Raw genomic sequence first — 21,664 nt, 5'->3', positions numbered from 1 at the left:
TGCCTAAGTCCTGCCCAGGTATGTGGTGTGTTGAAATTCCCCCCGCCAACCTAAAATTGCCTGACCAGCTCAGTTGGAAAGCAAATGAATCTGTATTTACAAGGTAAACTACAATCTAGAGATATGGAACGTGATGACTATGTACAAAATATACAACATATAAATATATTTACAATTTAAACAGCACAAGAAACAGGGGGCTACTAATAGCTTTCCCCTCCCTGCTCCCATCCCCCTTGTGCACAGGACAAGAGAGGAAAGGAGAGAAGCAGAGAGAGTCATTTGTTAGTACTTAGCCACAACAAAGCAACGCAGCCAAGGTCAGCAAAGCCAGCAGAAGCACCAGCCAGAGCGGAGAAAGCAGAAAGAGAGAAAGTTAATTTATACACACTAACTTCATGTTAGCTATCTGTCCAATGGGATACTTTAGACCTTATCATAATTTTCCATTTGCATCCAGTAGTGATTTATTTACATTCTATCACTTTCTGTTCAAGTGGAAAATTCTCCAGGCACAGCCTAGAACTGCCACAGGGTAGCAAGCTGGTGGACATTTGGAACATGAGAATTTGCTATTTTTAGAGTTTCTGTGTCCAAAAAGGATTATGCCTTGGGAAAACACAGGGACTACACAAAGCTTTATTGCTTGCACATCCGGGAGGCAGGATGAGGAAATGGTGCTCAGCATTCTCCATGCCACACCACAGAAGGGCAAGTAAGAGAGGGACAGTCACTCCTAACAGATGGAAGCAGCGCTCTTACTTTCCTCAGCAGATGAAGCACAGATGGCTTGTCTCTGTTGATTTAAGGGTAAAGAAATGTGAGGGGGGCAGAGGTACTCAGGCTCTATTATAAGCATGGTGTGGAGGCCACTGACAGCTGTGGTGTGAGAGAGGCAGAGAGGGTGAGCACAAGAGGACAAAACAGGCTGGCAAGACCCTGCTCCATGCTTTTTACCCTGAGCATTCAGCTACAACAGAGAATTCCATTGCAGATGGGTGTGATGATGCACAGCAGCACCTCAGCCAAGGTCCTTGTCCTGTGAGGAGAAAGTAAGGCTCAGTGCCTGGAGGAACTGTCTCTCTCCATGGGTCATTTCAATTCTATAGCTGCCCAGGTCTATGTGCCTCTTATCCCAGAAGCTACTACGGCTGAGCTCTCCAAGGATGGGGCTGGTGTGATATTCAGAGAGCAGCATATCACCTTTCCTCAGAGCTCAGTCTGGCAAGGCACAGGAGGTGATCTAGCAGAGGAATTTCAGCCTCCAAGGTCTGTCTGCTCTGTGTGGGTATTTCTGTTTGGATGAACTGCAGTACAGAGGGGTGGTATTAAGTGCTGGCATATAAGCATACACATTAAAACATTGCAGGAAAAGAAAGTCACAAGAGGCCTCTGGAGATCATCTAGCCCAGCCTTCATCCATAAGGCTCTTGTCCACCATCTGTGCAGCTATCAAGGGCTCTTATATGAGTTTTGAAAAACACTTTTCATCAGTGCAGTTACTGCAGCCAGAAAAAAAGCAAGAATGATGATAAAAACTATGAGGAACAAGAAGACAAATTTACACCAGAGATCTTAACTCTGAATTCCTAGTAACATTTGGATCAAAGCAGAACTTCAAATCCCTTATATTGCCCCTGAGATGTGCAGGTTTGAATCTAATCTCTTGGTTAAGTATTCAAAACATGCTATAATCCAAAATCAGTTGTGCAGTCAGAAAATGTACTGCCTTAGTGAGTTAAATACTGCTTGTTCACACTGGATTTGCAGACCTTATGTTCCAAATAGTGAAGAAGATGTGGAAGAATGCTATTTATTAATTTCATTTTATTTTGGTGAGAGTAGTGAAAGTGCAATTGCAGAACTTGGCACTGTGGATAATATGGTTATCTTTGGAAAGCAGTGAGGGTCAAACAACCTTTAAAGACAGGAAATGTGAGACAATGGATAACCAGTACTGTCTGGCACAAGAAGAACAAGAAAATACTATTAAGGAAGTCAGGCAGAAACTTCTTTTTTTTTTACATAACCCTTCTCTATTTTTATGTAAGTACATTCACACATCCTTTTCTAAGGCTTGTGTGTTTGCTGTGTAGCACCAGCTTTGATGCTGATACAGGCAATGTATGGGGGTCTCTGTGTGTGTATTATGACTTGTACTCTGCCATCCATTATGAATCCTATTAATCTGACTGGGATGCTGATACCTGAAGGAGCATGTTGCCTTAGTGTGTAGAGAAGCAGGGCTGTGCAGGATCACAGAATCACAGAAATATTCAGGTTGGGAAAGACCCTCAGGATCACCAAGTCCAACCCAGAACCCTACTCTACAAGGTTCATCCCTAAACCATATCCCCAAGCACCACATCCAAACCATTTTGAAACACATCCAGGCTTGGTGACTCCACCACCTCCTTGGGCAGCACATTCCAATGCCTGACCACTCTTGCTGTGAAAAAATGTTTCCTAATGTCCAGTATAAGCCTAACCAGTTGTAGCTTGAGGCCAGTCTCTCTTGTTTTATCACTAATTACCTGTGAGAAGAGACCAGCACCAACCAAAGGTCCTTTCAGGTAGTTGTAGACAGCCTCCTCAGCCTCCTCTTCAAACTAACCATCCCCAGCTCCTTCAGTTGCTCTTCATCAGATTTATTCTCCAGGCCCTTCCCAGCTTTCCTGCCCTCCTCTGCACTGGCTCCAGCACCTCCACATCTCTCTTGTACTCAGGTGCCTAAAACTGGACACAATACTCGAGGTGTGGCCTCACCAGAGCTGAGTACAAGGAGACAATCACCTTCCTACTCCTGCTGGGACACAGTATTTCTAAACCCAGCCAGGATGCTATTGGCTTTCTTGGCCACGTGGGCACACTGCTGGCTCATATTCAGCTGCTTGTCCATTAGAACCCCCAGGTTCCTTTCTGCCAGACAGCTTTCCAGCCACACTGCCCCAAGCCTGTAGCGTTGCTTGGTGTTGTTGTGATCCAAGTGCCGGACCTGCCATTTGGCCTTGCTGAAGCTCATCCTGTTAACACTGGCCCATTGATCCAATCTATCCATGTCCCAGGGATGAATAATGTCCACAGTTTGATGCAGTGTGCTGAGGAGCCAGAGCCTGGCAATTGGAGCAGAAGAGGGTTCAGCACAGGGCTGTCCTGAAAACAGACTGCAAAACAAAACCTGAAAAGTTAACCTGAGCAACAAGAAGATGTAATCCAGACAAGCCCAGTGAAGACATTTGTACCACTCCAGTGGCAGATTTAACAAGAGCTGCCTGTTTGGCCAGCTGCTGTGTGACTACCCAGAAATGCTGCAGCATCAGGAGCAAGCATCCATCCACCTACACCCCTAATATGGCCCCTGCATTGCATGCTTTGATAGTCCCAGGGCCAGCACATCACTTCCCTTCCTTCTGCACAGTACTGTTCACTTCACAAGATAAATGTTTAAATAAATAAAAGTCACATTCTATCAGGGAGCACAATGTACTCCCTGGGGACCCAAAAGCACATCATAGAAACTTGCCAAGGAGGAGGGGGCTGCAGCTCAGCACCTCTATCCCAGTGAGCATTTTGCTCCCTGAGAAAGCAGGTTGGTTGAGATGTATATTGCAGTCTGGATGTATATTGTATGTGTATTGGATACCTAACAGTGCATCATAGCTCACTGTGTGGCCAGCAGAATGTAGCCTGGGATACGGGTAGCCAGCCATTAAAAACCAGCAGTGTCATAAGCTCCGTGACGGTATCAGCAGGTAGCTCTGAATTATGGGTGACATAACCGGTTGTGCTTTCATCCCAGAGGGATATCTAGCTGCACCTAAAAATAAACGTGGCACAGTTTGTGTTTTTAGCAAGAGGGCACAAATACTTTTCAAATTACTCTCTTTGCCAGAAAACAATTGTGCTCTGGTCACGGATGAGTGCTGGCACCTGCTGCCTGCTGACGGTCATTTGCAGCGTGAATCATCAGTGGGGCCTTGAAGTGCCATCAGTCCATGTTAGGCTCTGCAACACATGAAGATCTGGCCTTTTATGGACTCCATCTGGAAGCCCATCTTAAAATCATAGAATTGTCAGGGTTGGAAGGGACCTCAAGGATCATCCAATCCCAACCCCCTGTCATGGGCAGGGACTCCTCACACTAGATCAGGTTGCTTAGAGCCACATCCAGCCTGGCCTTCAAACCTCCAGGGATGGGGCTGCCACCACCTCCCTGGGCAACCTGTTCCAGTGTCTCACCACCCTCATGATGAAGAATTTCTTCTCAACATCTATTCTGAATCTACCCACTTCTAGTTTTGTTCCACTCCCACTAGTCCCCTCACTATCTGACACCCTAAACAGTCTCTAACCAGCTTTCTTGTAGGCTCCCTTCAGATACTGGAAGGCCACAATATGATCTTGGAGCCCTTCTGCTGTAGCATCTGAATCTTTGTTCCTTGTTCCACACCCCTCCCAAAGGACGGGGATATAACCTGCCAAAGGATGGAGCACAAGTTGCTGTAGTTGCAGTTTCTGCTCACAGTCAGTGCTTCCTATGGCTCTGCACATCCAAGGCTGAGGACCTAGCTGTCCAGCTTGTCATCTCACTGTGCAGAAGCCGAGAACTAAGCCATCTTTGCCACCCAGTGGTCTATAAAGGAAATGAATGAAACATGATCATATCTGTCCTCTCTAAGAGCACTGAAGGATTTGTCCGTACAAAGACATACAAGCTCTTCTGCCCAAAATCATGGTCACAACTGGTCTGTGCTGTTACTTTCAGAGGACTTTTATGTGTTATCTCATTCCCCACAGTGCCAATGGCTTTGCAGTCATAACCTGGTATTTAATCCTTTCTACATAGAATCATAGAATTGTCAGGGTTAGAAGGGACCACAAGGATCATCCAGTTCCAACCCTCCTGCCATGGGCAGGGACACCTCACACTACAGCAGGTTGCTCAGAGCCACATCCAGCCTGGCTTAAAAACCTCCAGGGATGAGGCTTCTACCACCTCCCTGGGCAACCTGTTCCAGTGTCTCACTACCCTCATGGTAAAGAGCTTCTTTCTAACATCCAATCTGAATCTACCCACTTCTAGTTTTGTTCCATTCCCCCTAGTCCTATCATTACTTGACACACTAAAAAGTTCCTCCCCAGCTTTCTTGTAGGCCCCTTTCAGATACCTGAAGGCCACAATAAGGTCTCCTTAGAGCCTTCCCTTCTCCAGACCGAATAGCCCCAACTCTCTCAGTCTGTCTCCCCAGGAGAGGAGCTCCAGCCCTCTGACCATACAATTCACCATATTCAAAAATTGCTTATGACACAGAGCTAAAAGCCTCATAAATGTCCCTGCCCCAGAGCTGCAGAAACTCAATGCTTCTAAGTGCCCTCGCATGTGACCAACTCTGTACAATAGGCACTAAATGTTATTATAGTAGCATCTACTCAGCTAGGCTGGCCTGGTGAACAACCAGGGGCATGTTAAGAAATAGAAAGAAATTCTTCATAGAAAGAGAGATAGCCCATTGGAATGGGCTGCCCAGGGAAGTGGTGGGGTCAGCATCCCTAGAGGTGCTTAAGAAGAGACTGGATGAAGCACTTAGTGCCATGGTCTGGTTGATTAGATAGGGTTGGGTGATCGGTTGGACTTGATGATCTTGGAAGTCTCTTCCAACCTGGTTGATTCTGTGAAATATACAGGTACTATGAGTTCCTTAGGAAAGAAAGTGGAAGGCAAGTGGCATGGTTTCCTGACTGCAGGAAGAAAAGCTACTTAACTAGATGTGTTTGTGTGCCTGCCTCTGCTGGTTTGCACTGACAGAAAATTCAGTTTCCTATGAGTGAAGAGCACATTTGCAAAGGAGCAGGGTGTTGAGATACTGAAGTTAACACCAGATAAACTGGCTCTGAAGTCAGAAGCAATATAACCACTGCACCAAACCACTGTGCTGGGTGTAACTGCCTTGGCTGAGACACAGGTGGTTGCAGTCTGCTGGGGTCCTTGCCTCTGAAGTCTGTGCTGCTGCACAGCAAGGTCATGAGATGTAGGGATCTGTAAGGGGGAGGGTCCCAGCCTAGAGTGCCTTGCATAGAATGGGCATGTTCTGGGCGTCCTTCAGCACCTCTCGTCATGCACGTTGTTGCCATGTGCAAAGCCAGAGCCTCTCAAATAGCTCCCTGAGAGCTGTACATGCACCCTGTGCTCCTGTGCAGAGACAAGACAGCTGCAGCTTGTGCCTCTTCCCCTTTGCCACCTATGGCAGCAAGGCATGGCTGGCAAGGGTTTAACTCTCCTTAAAATTCCCAGATGTCCCCTGCTCTGGATGAACGTGACCCATCCAGGCCTCGATCAGATACCTACCGCCCCAGATCCTCTTGTGCATGGCATTTCACATTTCAATATGACTGACTTAAACCCCAAGGACTCCAAACCTTCTCTTCCCGACATGGATTAGTGCTGCTAAAATATGGGCACGACAGATGTCTCTGATCTCCCACAGGTGCCAATTGCCCCTTAGGTGCCCCTAAGCACATCTTCCTTGTTGCCATTTAGCAAGGGACTCTGTAAGCTCCCTGAAGACGCTGGCCCCACCTTGAAGAACAGCTAGAAATCTGTGGTTAGTTACAGCATGCAATATTGCAAGAACTTGCCTGTAAAAAGCAAACCAAACATAAGATGCAAGTTACAGCTGGGAGCGAAGAAGGTGTTGGAGAAATTGGCAACAACCCAAATTTCTCTGTGAGTTTCCATGGGGTTATCAGACCAGTTTGAAAGAGATCAAATAAAGCAAGCTGCCATCCTTACCCAGAAAAGGCAAAACAGAAAAGCTGCCATCCTTACCCAGAAAAGCCAACACTTTGGTCAAAGTCAGTTCTAATTCTTCAGTGGGAAACTATGTCTTCTGTCTCTTTGTACTGTATGGAAAGTTTTAAAGTAAACAAGAAAACTACTCCAGTTTAGGACCAGCCCTGCAGAAGGGCAATCACTGGTTGATGGATGTTATTAAAGCTCTAGCTCTTTCAGCTAGAAACATTTCATCTACCCCTCTTCTGTGCTACTGCACAAGCAGAAGACTCCTTCTCCCCAACCAACTTCTAAAACTATCTCAAAGGAAGTTGGAGTGAAGTAGGGGTTAGTCTCTTCTGACACGTAATAAGTGACAGGACAAAAGGAAATGACTTCAAGTTGTGCCAAGGGAGGTTCAGGTTGGATATAAGGAAAACATTTACTCACAGAAATGGTTATCAAATGTTGGAATGGGCTGCCCAGGGAAGTGGAGCCACCCTCCCCAGAGGTATTTAAAAGACAGGTGATTGTGGTGTTTAGGGCCATGGTTAAGTGGTAGTGGATTAGCAGTAGTGGTGCGACTGCAAGATCCGGGTGAGTGGTTTGATTTGATGATCACAGAATCATAGAATGGTTGGAATTGGAAGAGACCTCTAAAGGTCACCTAGTCCAAACCCCTCTGCAGTAAGCAGGGACATCCTCAAGTATATCAGGCTGCCCAGAGCCTTGTTGACCCTCACCTTGACTACCTCCAGAGATGGGGCCTCAACCACCTCCCTGGGCAACCTGTTCCAGTGTTCCACCTCCCTCATGGTGCAGAACTTGTTCCTAACATCCAATCTAAATCTGCTCTTCTCTAGTTTGAAGCCATTGCCCCTCGTCCTGTCACTGCAGGCCTTTGTGATTTAAACAAAACTGTGCTACTTCTTTCTTTCTTCATCAAAAATTACAAAAGGAGGAATGGAGTGAGACAGATTGAAGCTAAATTTGAAGTGAAATGTCCTCAGAGCCACCTCTTTGATACCTGCAGTCTAGCAGGATGTGTTTACTCCAGTCACTCCACTTTGTCTCCTTGCTATCCCAGTTTCAGCCCTTCAAAGCTTTTGCTGGAGCTCTTCTGTGAGATTTGCAGTCTGACTTTAAAGCAGCTATCCCAGCTGGGACCCTGTGCTGAATGGAGCCTTTGGCAGGAACCACAGTATGGGCAAGAACAACTACAACAGAGCACCCATTCCGCTTAAAACTGCTATGATGCTTAATTTTTAAGGTCTGCTGTCTTGCCAATTGCTTATCTGATGTTCAGAGACACTACATGAGTTTGATGCACTGCCATTCAGGTCAACAGCCTGTAATAGGTGTGGACAAAAAGGAACAGAAAAGCCTATGTGGTGTTTGTCAAAATGCCAAATCTGCATTTTGGGCATCACAAAAGTCAGAGCTATTTGGAGCCAGGGTTTTGGTTGGGTGTCTTTAGTGTGGCAGTAAAACTCTTCTCAGATTCCACTCCTTACCCAAGTCCTAGAAGGTGTTTCAAATGAAATCTTGACATTCTGAAATCAAGTATCATGTTGTAGGCTGTCTTCAAGTGCAGGAGGTGAATTCTATCAAGATGCTGAAGTTAGCCGATTCCAGCTTGGGGCTCTGTGAATGTCTCATGAAGGTCACAATATTCTCCCTGATGGTTAAGCTGCTGGTCAGATGTAACAAGAGATTAGGCTCTGTTCTGCTCCACATGCTAAACTGAGAGCAGGGAAGGTATTGTAGCAAATACTTCCTCCCATCTGGCAGCTCTGAGAGCATGCTCTCTGCAAAGAGCTCACTTTCCATATGGAAAGGTCACATGAACTTCACACTTACTAGATTGTATTAGCCAGTTTTTGACATCCTTCCTGATGGCTCTACCACATGGCTAGCTTGAGCTCCTCATCCTTCATTAGCAGTGATAATGATGTTAATTTTCACTCTTCACTCTTAGTTGCTGCAAAAAAGCCTTGACCCTTATAGATGCCTGGTGACTGCTCAGCCTGCACTACTTGTGCTTTCACACACACTGTGCATAGCCTTACCCTGTGGCTTAAAACACTCTGGAAGAACTTACTGCTTAGCCAAATCACCTTGAAAATTGGGCAAGTGCCTTTAGCACCTGTAGGTGCTGAACAGGACTGGATAAAATAAACCCAGCTTCAAAGATAAACCAAATAATTATGCTTTCACACTGACTTAAGTGAAACTTACCTTGGGTAAGTACCTGAAAGTTACCTTGGGTAACTACCTGAAAGGACATTGTGGAGAAGTTGGTGCTGGTCTCTTCTCCCAGGTAATTAGTGATCGAACAAGAGGGAACAGCCTCAAGCTGTGACTGGACATTAGGGAAAAAAAATGCAGGGAAAGAGCGGTCAGGCATTGGAATGTGCTGCCCAAAGAGGTGGTTGAGTCACCAACCCTGGATGTGTTTAAAGGTAGTTTGGATGTGGTGCTTGGGGATATGGTTTAGGGGTGACCCTTGTAGACTAGGGTTAATGGTTGGACTTGGTGATCCTGAGGGTCTTTTCCAGCCCAAATGTTTCTATGATTTCTGTGTTTCTGTAACTCAGTACTGATCAAAACCAAAAGCAGCCCACAGCAGCTGGACTAGATGATGGATTAGCCTAATGACTGATAAATACTCTTGAAAACATCAACAATTCAAGGCTTTTATTGTTGAGGTTTTGCATGGTTTTTTGTTTGTTTTTTTAATACTCTGGCTTGCCTCATTGAATTTTTGCAAGTAACCACTGAAGTGCAGGACATGGCTATTCTGAAAACATCTGTTGGTCTTTATACAGTGCCTCTATAAATAGCCAGTGCAGCTATTGCAGCCTTAACACTTGTGTCAGCATTAGTGTGATAAAAAAAATAATTAAAAAAAAAATATAATTGTGTCTGTAGAAGACAGCAAGTTCTTAAGGCAAAAAAAAAATAGAATGTCTCACTTCACCTTCCTATCTTCTACTGAGACACATTTTAGTCCTGTTCAGCTAACCAGGGCTGCTGAGAGTTATTGCTGCAGTTCAAGACATTAGCTTGAGGAAAGCTGTTAAAATGCTGCCTGGTGTGGTCTTTTGTTTAGAAGGTTGAAATCCTCTTATGCTTTAAGGAGGTCAGATAGTGTCCACCTGGGAAGGAATTTCCATCCTGGTAAAAATACTGCAGCAGCATTGGAGGTTGTTCAGCGGGTAGAGTGAGCCTTTGATTCTGCTTTCACACTGTTGTAAATCTGGAGGCATGCTGTCAAGTTAACAGTCCAGCTGCTCCTCTGGTCAAAGTGGGAGAAGGTTCGCCTCATACTGATGGTGGGGCCCTCAGTCAGTAACAAGTGACATTGATATGAGCCCAAGACCTAGTTTTATTTCTCTAGTTCTGAAAATATAAAATGAGACAAACATTTTGCTAAAAGGACATTGCCTTCTCTCTCTCTCCATTATACTTCTGTGTACACAATCAATTGTATGTTATGCTAAATGCCCGTTTTTATGAGCAGCTCTACTGTTCTGCTGCACTGACCGGCTGTTAGAGCCACACAGGACTGACAACTAATGTGTATTAAAGAAGATCAGATAACCCATATGCTGCTGGTCAGCTGATCATTCAGGAAATTATAGCCTTATTCTCTCAGGGGTACTGATATCCAGGGAATATCAATACTTGTATCCAGGGGAACACTACCTGAACTACCTTCAACTACCTGAAGGGAGGTTGTAAACAGGCAGAGGTTGGTCTCTTCTCGCAGGCAGCCAGCACCAGAACAAGAGGACACAGTCTCAGGCTGTGCCAGGGGAAGTTCAGGCTGGAGATCAGGAGGAAATTTTACACAGAGAGAGTGATTGCCCATTGGAATGGGCTGCCTGGGGAGGTGGTGGAGTCGCCGTCACTGGAGGTGTTCAGGAGGAGACTTGAGAGGGTGCTTGGTTACATGGGTTAGTTGATTAGGTGGTGTTGGATGATAGGTTGGACACGATGATCTTGAAAGTCTCTTCCAACCTGGTCTATTCTATTCTATTCTATTCTAACACTTTGCACAGGAACAGCAGCAAACTGTTGCTGAAAACTTTGTAAAGCATCATCAAGAATCCAAATAGCTCTCCTGACTTACTGTTAATGAGAGGAGGGGTGGTCCCCCCTAAAAGAAAGCCACACTATTTGACTTAGGTCATATATGGTACTGTGGTGGGTTAAAATTATCCCCAAAATAAAATTGCCAGACCAGCTCAGACAGAAGCAAATATTGACAAGCAAAACTACAATCTAAAATATGAAATGCAATGAGTATGTACAAAATACACAATATTTACATCTTTTTACAATTTATAAACAACACAAGAACCCCCCTGGACAAAAGCAGGGGGTTACCAACAGCTTCCCCCTTCTCCACCCTTCCCCCTTCTCCACCCTTCCCCTCTGTACAAGGCAAAAGAGAAAGGGAAAAAAGAAAAAGCTGAGGAGCTTGTTAGTACATAGCCACCACAAGAACACAGCCAAGGTCAGCAACAGCTAAGCAAAAGCACCAGCTAGTATCTGCTAGAGTGAAGAAGCCAAAAAAAAAGGAAAGAGCTTATACAATTGGCTTTATGGTCAGTATCAGGCCAATGGGGTTGTTATTGAGACCTTATAATTATTTTCCCTTTACATCCAATGGCAATTTATTTATATTCTACCACTTCCTACTCAATCTGTGGAAAATTTCCTAGGCATCAGCCTAAAACTACCGCAGGTATCATCCTCTGAAAAGCACAAAAGACAAAGCTGCTTCCTGGATTTTCTGTGTGTTCCCTTTTTGAGATGCCTTTTTTTTTGTGTTTTAGCACAGGTGCATTTTCAATATGCTGCTACTAAGTATTTGCTCACTACTCCTAGTACTCAAACTTATAAACGTGGTATCTGAAAATAAAACCTCTGCAGAATGTCTTAGAGAACAAGCATGTCTTCATCTCCTGCAGCAGCTGTGACAGCCTTGAACTCTCAGCTACCCAATCGTTTCCTCAGTGACAAAACTTGGGATCCAAACTGATTAGCTAATAAAGGAGAATGCAATGAACTTTCTCCACACTGGCACTCCGAGACCTCTCTGCAAAAGCCCAGTGTGACTTGTCTTCAGAGGGCATTAATGCATGCAAGGGTGCAAGAGCTTTTGTACGTGTATCTACGTCTTGCCTGTTTGGCTTTTGTGCTGGCTTCAAAGCCATCTGCTGTAGGGTAGGAAAGGCTGCCTAACAGACGAAGGCAGCTGCCATGGAAGGGTTTGCATGCTGATCTCTCAGCTAATTACTCCTGTAACCTTGGATGACCATCTTTTCTAGGGAAAGAGACAGAACATGAACCTCTTGGTTAAGATCTGATAAACTGTGCCTTTGCCCTAAACATAACTGATAAGTTTATACCGCTTCTGGTAAGCAACAGGCTGAATCATGTAACCTGAGAGCAGGGCCACGTACAGTAGAGATCAGCACTGGTCTGCTCAGCTCAGCTGATGGGCTCTACTCTCTGCATCACTGCACAGCTCTTCTCAAGTTGCCATCGTGTCCCCATAGCCACTTTTCACAATATCTGATCACTAAAAACAACTGTGCAGCCTGCACAGGATATATGTTAACTAGGGATTTATTGCTAAGTGGTGCTTGACTTGACCCTGGATCACTTTAAGTGCCCACCCTCTTCAACATATTCACAGAAGGTATGGAGGTTTCAGCTGAGATCAGTGACTTGTCCAAAAAAATCAGCATGTGCCTTCTTGTATCAGTCAGTGATACCAAATTGTTAGTCTGTGTTCTCTGCCTGATTTATATTCACTTCATAGGCCTCAGTGAATGGAAAGTCGACTAGCTGGTGTATCAGAATAAGACCTTCATGGACCCATCTTTGTTTTTTTCCAGCACAGAGAGGAACACGCACTAGTTGAATGCATTTGAAGGAGGGCTGAGGAGTTCATTTAAACTAAATATGTCACTGCAGTGCCATTCAAGGTGTCAGCACCTTTTTCCCACACCATCTTGCTTAAATGGTTTAACACCACTCACAAAACCAGCCCAAAGCACAAACTGGTTTCCATTTGCTGTCCCATTAACTGCATAGGCTCAGCAAGACCATTGATCCCAGTTTAGAGCTACCTATCTAGCAGGTCTTTTGCACTGAAACCCACCAGCAGGTTTCTTGTACATCATGTACCTAAAGAAAGCTCAAGGCAGCAGTCCATTTGCTATTCCTCATAAAGGGAAAGGGAGGCAGTTATGCTGTGGCCAGATGGAGAAGTTTGTGTTATAAGCTTTTATGCCTCAAATGGGCTCATCTGTAGTAAGAAGTTAATTATTGCAGGCTAATGACAGGGCAACTGGGACTTTAACTGGACTGAATGCCCCCTTTGCTGCCTATACAAGCAGATTCCATTCCTGGTCTGAACATCTGGACCAAGATCCTGGTATGGAGTAGGATGAATTACAGATTGGTGAACCTCAGCATCTAGCCAGGGAAGCATTAAAGTGAAGGAGTCTCCATGGAGTCTTTTCAGCCTTAAAACTTAGGCTGGGAGATTTCTATGAGCATGTTGTCTGTTTGGTTTGTATCAAGTGGTTTTGGATTTAGGGAATTGGAGAGGTTTCTGGGTTGGGGGTGGTGGTGGTGTTTCTGTTTTTTAAAGTTTAGGGAAAAAATTTATTCTTGAAACATCTTCTCCCATCTGTGCCTAGTGCTGGTGTGCTCAGGAAACAAGAATGAAAATACATAAAGGGATAAAACTCAGTTCATCTAAGTCTCAGTGTTCAAACTGTCCAAAGCATAGAGCAGCAGGTGAGAAAAAGCTTTTTTTTTTGGGGGGGGGAATAATTTTATATATATATAGAGAGAGAGAGAAAGAGAGAGGCTGTTTGGGGCTCTTTTGTGTTGTTTTTTTGTTGTTGTTGTTGGTTAGTTGGTTGGGGAGTTTTGGTCTTAGTTTTGGTTTGAAAACTTTGTAAAGCATCATGCATGCAGTCATTACTTGTGCCACAGTGTGGCCATCTGTTGTCACCTAGACTTGTACTAATAGCATAGGTAAGAAAACAATTACTAAAATAGGGGCAAATGAAATTCCCAGCTGGTCACTTATTTACTGAAGGCTTCAGTCCTATTAGTCAATTTGGGTTAAATTAGGCAAGTAGTTTAAACTGGGGAAAGAGGAAGAGAAACAGTTGTTAGATTTTAAATTTCCTGAAACAGAGGGGTCTTTTGTTTTCTCTGTCTCAACTCATGGTGAGGCTTGGAAAACACCCACAAATGTGGTAAGAAGTCCTTCCCTCTGATTTCTCTCAACCTAGAGACTTACCCAAAGCAGAGTATGATCCATTCTCAGTTGTGTGTTCCCCTGGTCATGGTGTGTCAGTGCAAGAAAAGTGAAAGGCAGCTCCCTGGGAACTGCAAGAGCCTCTAAGTAGAAGAGGCTTGTTTGGAGGAAGAGATCTGTTTGGCCTAGGGCTCTGGGGCTAGGGGAAGCAAAACACCCTGCAGCATCCAGCTGAGCTGGTCAGGGAGCTCATCACCCCAGTGGGTTTACATGACAACCCTCTTTGCTCAGGAGCTACGTGCAAATGAACTCTAGTCGGAAAGTGGACAAACAGCATTTTGGCAGAGTGGTCTCTATAGCAGCCAATATTTGCTCCAGATTCACTTTGCCTCATTACTGGGATGAGCAATTTATTAATTGACAACCTCCACAGAGGCAACACTGGAAGATATCGGCATGTCCTGGTGGAGGGAAGGACTCACAGAAAGATATCGGGAAAGACGTGGTCAGTGCCTGCCTAGCCCAGGGATCTGAATCACAGGGATTTCAGAGAGCTCATCACTCCCTAGGAAGCCCTCAACACCTCGCAGGAGCAGGCCTGCATGCTTGATGCAGAAAGCCCTACTAAACCCCACAACCCTGGCTGTGGAAACACTACCTGCATTTTCAAAATGCTGTGGTAAGGGGAAATAGTAGATAGAGCTAGTCAGAGAGCCTTGAACTGTTTGAAGGAAAGAGAATAGACAATTTTGATGTTAAAAACATTCCTTTTCTTTCCTAAGCAAAAGGAACTGTAGAAAACTCAGAAGCAAAAACTTAGCATAGCTATAGCTAAATATGTTAAGTTATACATGACTAGAGATATTATGCTATAGCATATCTATAGCTGTATTTCACATAGCTATGCCCAAGCTTGAAACTGCAGTTTAATGAAAACTGCATTATGCTCCAGCATGACAAGAACTGCCCAGCTGATGAAGGATGTGTTCAGGGGCTTACAGTCTTCTAGAGGCTGAATAAATTAATTGCACAGAGGGAAAAATAAAAACAAAGGCCAGCAAACAAAACAAACCACAAACAATCAAACAAAACCCAAACAAGCAAAAAACCCCACAAACCCAGCAAAACTAGACCAGGTTGAACACAAACAAACAAAAACTAGACTAGGTGTTGACATTGATTTTGAAGAAACAGTATTGAGATGAGATTTTTATGTCACAAAGGAGAAAGGACTTTTGCTCTGGTTAGGCACAAGCACCTGTTCTTAGGGTGTACCGCTGAGGTTGTGCAGGCTATGCTTGTATGCATCTCTTTAGAAGTGTTGATCAGACTGTAAGCTCTTCTTGACAGGTTGTCCTCCTGCACAAGAATCAAGAAATTATGTTTCTCAAATCTAAAACTGAGTTAAAGTTTGTGTATCAGCTCTTTCTGTTTCTGAGGCTAGCTGTTAACAATTGATGTTTCATTTATTTCCTGCAAAGTACAGACATGAAAATTTGCATAACTTTCAATTACATATACACTATAGAAATGTAAAAACTTTTGGAAGATAAAATTACAGAATAATGCTTTACTTAGTTTCATAGTTTCATTCAGGGTTGGAAGGGACCACAAGGATCATCTAGTTCCAACACCCCTGCCATGGGCAGGGACACCCCACACTAGATCAGGCTGGCCAGAGCCTCATCCAGCCTGCTCTTAAACACCCCCAGGGATGGCGCCTCGACCACCTCCCTGGACAACGCATTCCAGGGTCTCACCACTCTCATGGTGAAGAACCTCCTCCTCACATCCAGCCTGAATCTCCCCACCTCCAGCTTCATTCCATTCCCCCTAGTCCTAGCACTACCTGAGATCCTGAGAAGTCCTTCCCCAGCCTTCCTGTAGGCCCCTTTCAGATACTGGAAGGCGACAATTAGGTCACCTCGGAGCCTTCTCTTCTGCAGACTGAACAGCCCCAACTCTTTCAGTCTGTCCTCATAGGAGAGGTGCTCCAGCCCTCTGATCATCCTTGTGGCCCTTCTCTGGACACGTTCCAGCACCTCCACATCCCTCTTGTAATAGGGGCTCCAGAACTGGACACAGTACTCCAGGTGGGGTCTCACCAGGGCTGAGTAGAGGGGGAGGATCACCTCCCTCGACCTGCTAGCCACACTTCTCCTGATGCAGCCCAGGATCTGATTGGCTTTGCGGGCTGCAAGTGCACACTGAGAGCTCATGTTGAGCTTTTTGTCCACCAAAAAATAAAGGGAGGACACTGCTGCCCATTGTAGGCTCGAACTCATGACCTTCCCATTAAGAGTCTTATGTGCTACCAACTGAGCCACATGGTCCCCCCCCTTATATAAATATATATATATATATATATAATATAAATAAATACTTATATAAATAACCTTATCTCAGCAGTTCAGCTGAGTGTGGGGGGCTGCTTCCACAAGCAGGGATTTCTCATCTCACAGTGAGGTTGGGCAGGCTCAAGAACAAAATTCAAAATTAAAAGAGAAGGCCCAATTTAAGTAACTCCCCTGCTCTAGTATTGCTTAGCTTCAGCCAAGCTATCATTTTGCAGCCTCATAAAACTGTCATGTCATTAGCATTTTGGGATGGTCTTCTTATAAACCTGACCTTTACAATGGATTTTACACCTGGGTTTAAAAATCTCATTCTTACTTTCCCCCCCGCCGCAGCTGTCCCCGGTACTGACTAATGTGTTGGATGGGAGCTGGTTGGATTTGTAACTCCTCAATATGGAGCCAGCTTCACACCTGTAATTCTTAAAATTTGTAAGCTGAGCAAAGCCAGTGGAGAAACACAGACAGAAGTGCACATGTGTGTGACCTTAATTGCAGGCAGGCAGCTCATAATGGTGTTTACTGAGCTCCCCTATATATAGCAGATCCAGCCAGAGAGAGGCTTCGCTTGGAGGGCTGCCTGATCCTCCTTCTCCCTGCCAGGCAGTGGGAGGCACTTTAGCTGGCTTTTACTGTAAGCCCAGTGAGAAATACCCCCAAGACGTTTGCTGCACGAACTTCAGCTCAGTGACTAAACATAGGCCCCATGGCAGGGAGGTGAGCATAACAAGCAGGGGATCACTTTTCATGCGGCCTTGCAAGCATTATTTATTGAAGGCTGCCAGCAAATGGGTCCCAATCCAACAGCAGTCGCTCTCCAAAGCGTGGCCATTTCATGTTACAGTCTCACACTACCAGAGTTGCAGTTTACTGCTTGGGTGCACATTTTAGGCTGGATGTTAGGAAGAAGTTCTTCATAGAAAGAGTGATTGGCCATTGGAATGTGCTGCCCAGGGAGGTGGTGCAGTCACCATCACTGGAGGTGTTTAGAAAGAGACTTGATGGGGTGCTTGGTGCCATGGTTTAGTTGATTAGATAGTGTTGGATGATAGGTTGGACTCGATGATCTCAAAGGTCTCTTCCAACCTGGTCTATTCTATTCTATTCTATTCTATTCTATTCTATTCTATTCTAGTCTATTCTATTCTATTCTATTCTATTCTATTCCTCTGTAGGAGCAAGAAATTGTTGCCAGAATTCAAAAACCCTTCTGTGAAGCAGCTGGCTGTGGAAAAGGGTGGGATCATCCTATTTATCCAGCCTGGCTGTTTGTCTTTCACATTCTAAAGTAACTGAGAAACGTTGGTACCACTTTATTCTTGTGTGATAGCCACTGGCCAGTTAAAAATAGATAATATTTGTTTTAAATAAAGTAATACAAATGGATTTAACAAAATGTATTCACAGCACTAATCAACTAACAAGATATAAAGCTTAATAAAAATTATTAACTAGAATAACCAGAAATAATTAAACTGGGTGGGTGTCAAGTGGAGGGGGCCAAGCTCTTTTCAGTGGTGCACACTAATAAGACAAGGAACAATGGATACAAACTTGAACATAGAAGGTTTCACCTCAACATGAGGAGAAACTTCTTTGCAGTGAGGGTGACAGAGCACTGGAACAGGCTGCCCAGAGAGGTTGTGGAGTGTCCCTCTCTGAAGACTTTCAAAACCCACCTGGATGCATTCCTGTGCAGACTACCCTAGGTGATCCTGCTTTGGCAGGGGGGCTTTGGACTCAGTGATCTCTTGAGGTCCCTTCCAACCTCTAATGTACTGTGAAATTTATTTTAAAACATAATAAGAATCTCTTATAATAAAATACAATCCAGTTACATTCACATTGCTTCAAGGGATGTTTTCCCATGTTCAAACACCCTGAATTGTGAAGACAGCAGTTTTCAAGCCTGAACAGTATCACAGTATCACAGTATAACTTAGGTTGGAAAGGACCTCGAGGATCATCGAGTCCAACCTATCAACACAGACCCCATGACTAGACCATGGCCCCAAGTGCCACGTCCAATCTCCTCTTGTAATTGGAATTTCATCTCAAGCCTGCCTCTATAAATCATCCGTTTCGTGGGATTTTAACGAATGGTCATAAATCAGCTCTCTTGTCCCCCCACCAGCTTGGCTGATAGCATCTCAAGGAAAGGTCACGGTTTCGGGTTTTGTGGCAATCATCTGCACAGTTCCAATAATCAGATACATTTGTGGTTCTCAAGTTACCTGATAATACTGTACAAAGAATAGGGTCACCACGGAAAGTTCCTTTCCAAAGGCAGGCCCGTGACAGGAGACTTGAGCAGACCCAGCAACCTAGGAGAAGTGGCCTGTGGAGAAGAGATCTTGAGAGACCTGGGGGAAGGAGCAATAAAGTTGATATCAGTTAGTGTAACTTCCTTTCCTGGAGGGCATAAATGTGAAATCTGTAGGCCCTTAAAACAGAATCATAGAATAGAATCATAGAATCATAGAATTGTCAGGGTTGGAAGGGACCTCAAGGATCATCCAGTTCCAACCCCACTGCCATGGGCAGGGACACCTCACACTACATCAAGTTGCCCAGCGCCACATCCAGCCTGGCTTAAAAACCTCCAGGGATGAGGCTTCCACCACCTCCCTGGGCAACCTGTTCCAGTGTCTCACCACCCTCATGGTGAAGTACTTCTTCCTAACATCCAATCTGAATCTACCCATTTCTATTTTTGTTCCATTCCCTCTAGTTCTGTCACTACCTGACACCCTAAAAGTCTCTCCCCAGCTTTCTTGTAGGTCCCTTTCAGATACCAGAAGGCCACAAGGTCTCCTTGGAGCCTTCTCCAGACTGTACAGCCCCAAAGATAACAAACATACAGCAGACAACATGAGCTCTATCCTTGATGAGTCCACCCAAATTCCTTCTAAAATAGGGCAATGGGCTTTGCAGAGAGCAGATATGGCATTTGGTACTGCTATAGCATGATTTTCCTCTTTGAGCCAGCTAGGGAAGCACTGTCCAGGTGAAATTATGAGTGAGAAATTACTGTTTGGCTCATGCTCAGAAGATCAGTTACAGATATACCACATGATCTATATTAGTGGAGAACTTGTAGGGATTAGCATGGCTGTGCTTGGGTAGCACTTTCATTAATAACTGATAATAAAGATTAATAACTAACATGAATGGAAAGTGTGCTCACAGTAGGGCCCAAGCTGAAGGGCACAGTCATGCCAACACAGAAATGGCCAATGTTACTCAGAAGTGTATGAGCATGACAGTCACACCTCCTCTCCTCTCACCAGAGATGAGGCTTCACCTTCCGTCTTGTGGCCACACTGCACATACAGATGTACTAAAGGAATTCTGAAGAGCAGTGATGGGAGTTCTACCAGGTATGTCCCAGGGGTTAAGTGAATTAGGGCTGGTTGGTCTAGTGAAAAGAGAGAGAACAAACTGAACATGCTGGTCACACTTAGATATGTGAAAATCTGCAGCACAGAGAGGGGAAATCATCTCTTCTTCCATTTCTGGCAGAACTAGTGTCCTTACAGAAACATTCAGGTTGGAAAAGACCCTCAGGATCACCAAGTCCAACCCAGAACCCTACTCTACAAGGGTCACCCTTAAACTATGTCCCCAACCACCACATCCAAACTACCTTTAAACACATCCAGGGTTGGTGACTCAACCACCTCCTTGGGTAGCACATTCCAATGCCTGACCAATCTTTCTGTGAAAAAGTTTCCTAATGTCCAGTCTAATCCTACCCAGTTGCAGCTTGAGGCTGTTCCCTCTTGTTCTATCACTAATTACCTGTGAGAAGAGACCAGCACCAGCCTCTCCAAAATGTCCTTTCAGGTAGTTGTAGATAACAATGCAGTCTCCCCTCAGCCTCCTCTTTTTCAAACTAAACAGCCCTAGCTCCTTCAGTTGCTCTTCATAAGATTTATTCTCCAGGCCCTTCGCAGCTTCCCTGTCCTCCTCTGCCCTGGCTCCAGCACCTCCACATCTCCCTTGTATTCAGGTGCCCAAAACTGGACACAATACTCGAGGTGTGGCCTCACCAGAGCTGAGTACAAGGGGACCATCACCTCCCTACTCCTGCTGGGACACAGCATTCCTAATACAAGCCCAAATGCAATTGGCTTTCTTGGCCATCTGGGCACACTGCTGGCTCATATTCAGTGACAGCAACGAGTTGTTAGATAGACCTGAGGACACTGTTTCTGATGGTATATGGATTGTCAGGTACCATGGGAGACAGCTTGGGAATGCTATGAAGTCTCTGCAAGCAGAAATTTGTCAGTGCAGGCTGGACAAGCACCTGTCAGGATGTTCACAAAGGCAATAAAATGTTTATAAATAGTCTTATTCAACACGTTCCCACAGTTTCCATGTGCTATTGCTGTCTACATTTATAATAGCCACCAGAGTATTCCCTTGTATCATTGACATTGTAGACACTGTTTAATTTGACATGAGCAAAATTCAACAAGTATTTCATTTATTTCATCTGAGCAGCAGACTCCCCAGATAACTACAGGAACTCATATCTGGACTGCATTTGCAGCACGACTGAAAAGTACCAAAGAAATCTAAGCTCGTTCTGAGATTATGTTTCTGCCTGTTTGTTTTGGCATGAGATTTTGGGGTCTGGAAGAGAAGGATGGGTAGTAGAAAGGGGGAGGGTCTGTTTTAAAAATATATGCATCTTCTGCAGACCTTGTAAGGCATCTAGCAAGAGCTGCTCATAGCGAGAGCCAGAGAGAGCTGCGAGTTGTTTTCTTTTTTGTCATTTAACAAACATTTCAGCCATCGATTCTCGCAGGGGCTCAGTTACATGGGAATGCACTGTAGAGGGAGAGGCAATGGCCAGATGATCTTGTCCTATCCTGGAAGGAAAGGTGGCCTCCCACTCAGCGAACCATGCCAAAGCCTTTGAATCCTGCAAACTCAAGCACTTGGGTTAGGGTCTTGAAATCCACCCAGCTCCAGAGACTCTTTCCTTTGAAAGGTCTGGTGTTCACTAAAAGGGAGGGGTTTGCCAGGAAGTAGCCTGCATATGGTTCACATTTGCAGGTTGAATGTTCAGAAGAGTCCTTCAATCTCCTCAAGAGGATAGAAAAGGAAAGATCCCCTTGGCTGGCATAGTCTTCTCTCTGCAAGAAGGGACTGACCCATCCAAGTGTGGCTTTCTACTTAGAACCTTATCAGACAGGCCCTTGCTTAATCCCAGAAGAAAGACCATTTCAGTGCAAG

The 21,664-nt window shown here is 44.8% G+C and overlaps 1 protein-coding gene across 1 annotated transcript in view; it reads right to left on the bottom strand.

The window, feature by feature from the left end:
• DAPP1 (dual adaptor of phosphotyrosine and 3-phosphoinositides 1) overlaps window positions 1-20,648 on the bottom strand; it is a 65,289-nt gene extending 44,641 nt beyond the window's left edge. Inside the window, exons 1-2 of the mRNA XM_068136813.1 lie at window positions 20,617-20,648; window positions 18,652-18,780 (exon numbers count right to left, since the gene is read on the bottom strand). The gene's annotated coding sequence lies outside the window, so the exon portion shown is untranslated. The remainder of the gene's footprint in view (window positions 1-18,651; window positions 18,781-20,616) is intronic.
• Between the last annotated feature and the right edge of the window lie 1,016 nt (window positions 20,649-21,664).

The sequence above is a fragment of the Melanerpes formicivorus genome, unplaced genomic scaffold, assembly GCF_026170545.1.
Source record: "Melanerpes formicivorus ecotype bairdi unplaced genomic scaffold, bMelFor1.0.p_v2 SCAF_4, whole genome shotgun sequence".
NCBI lineage: Eukaryota > Metazoa > Chordata > Aves > Piciformes > Picidae > Melanerpes > Melanerpes formicivorus.
This window is presented reverse-complemented; position numbering and strand designations above follow the sequence as displayed.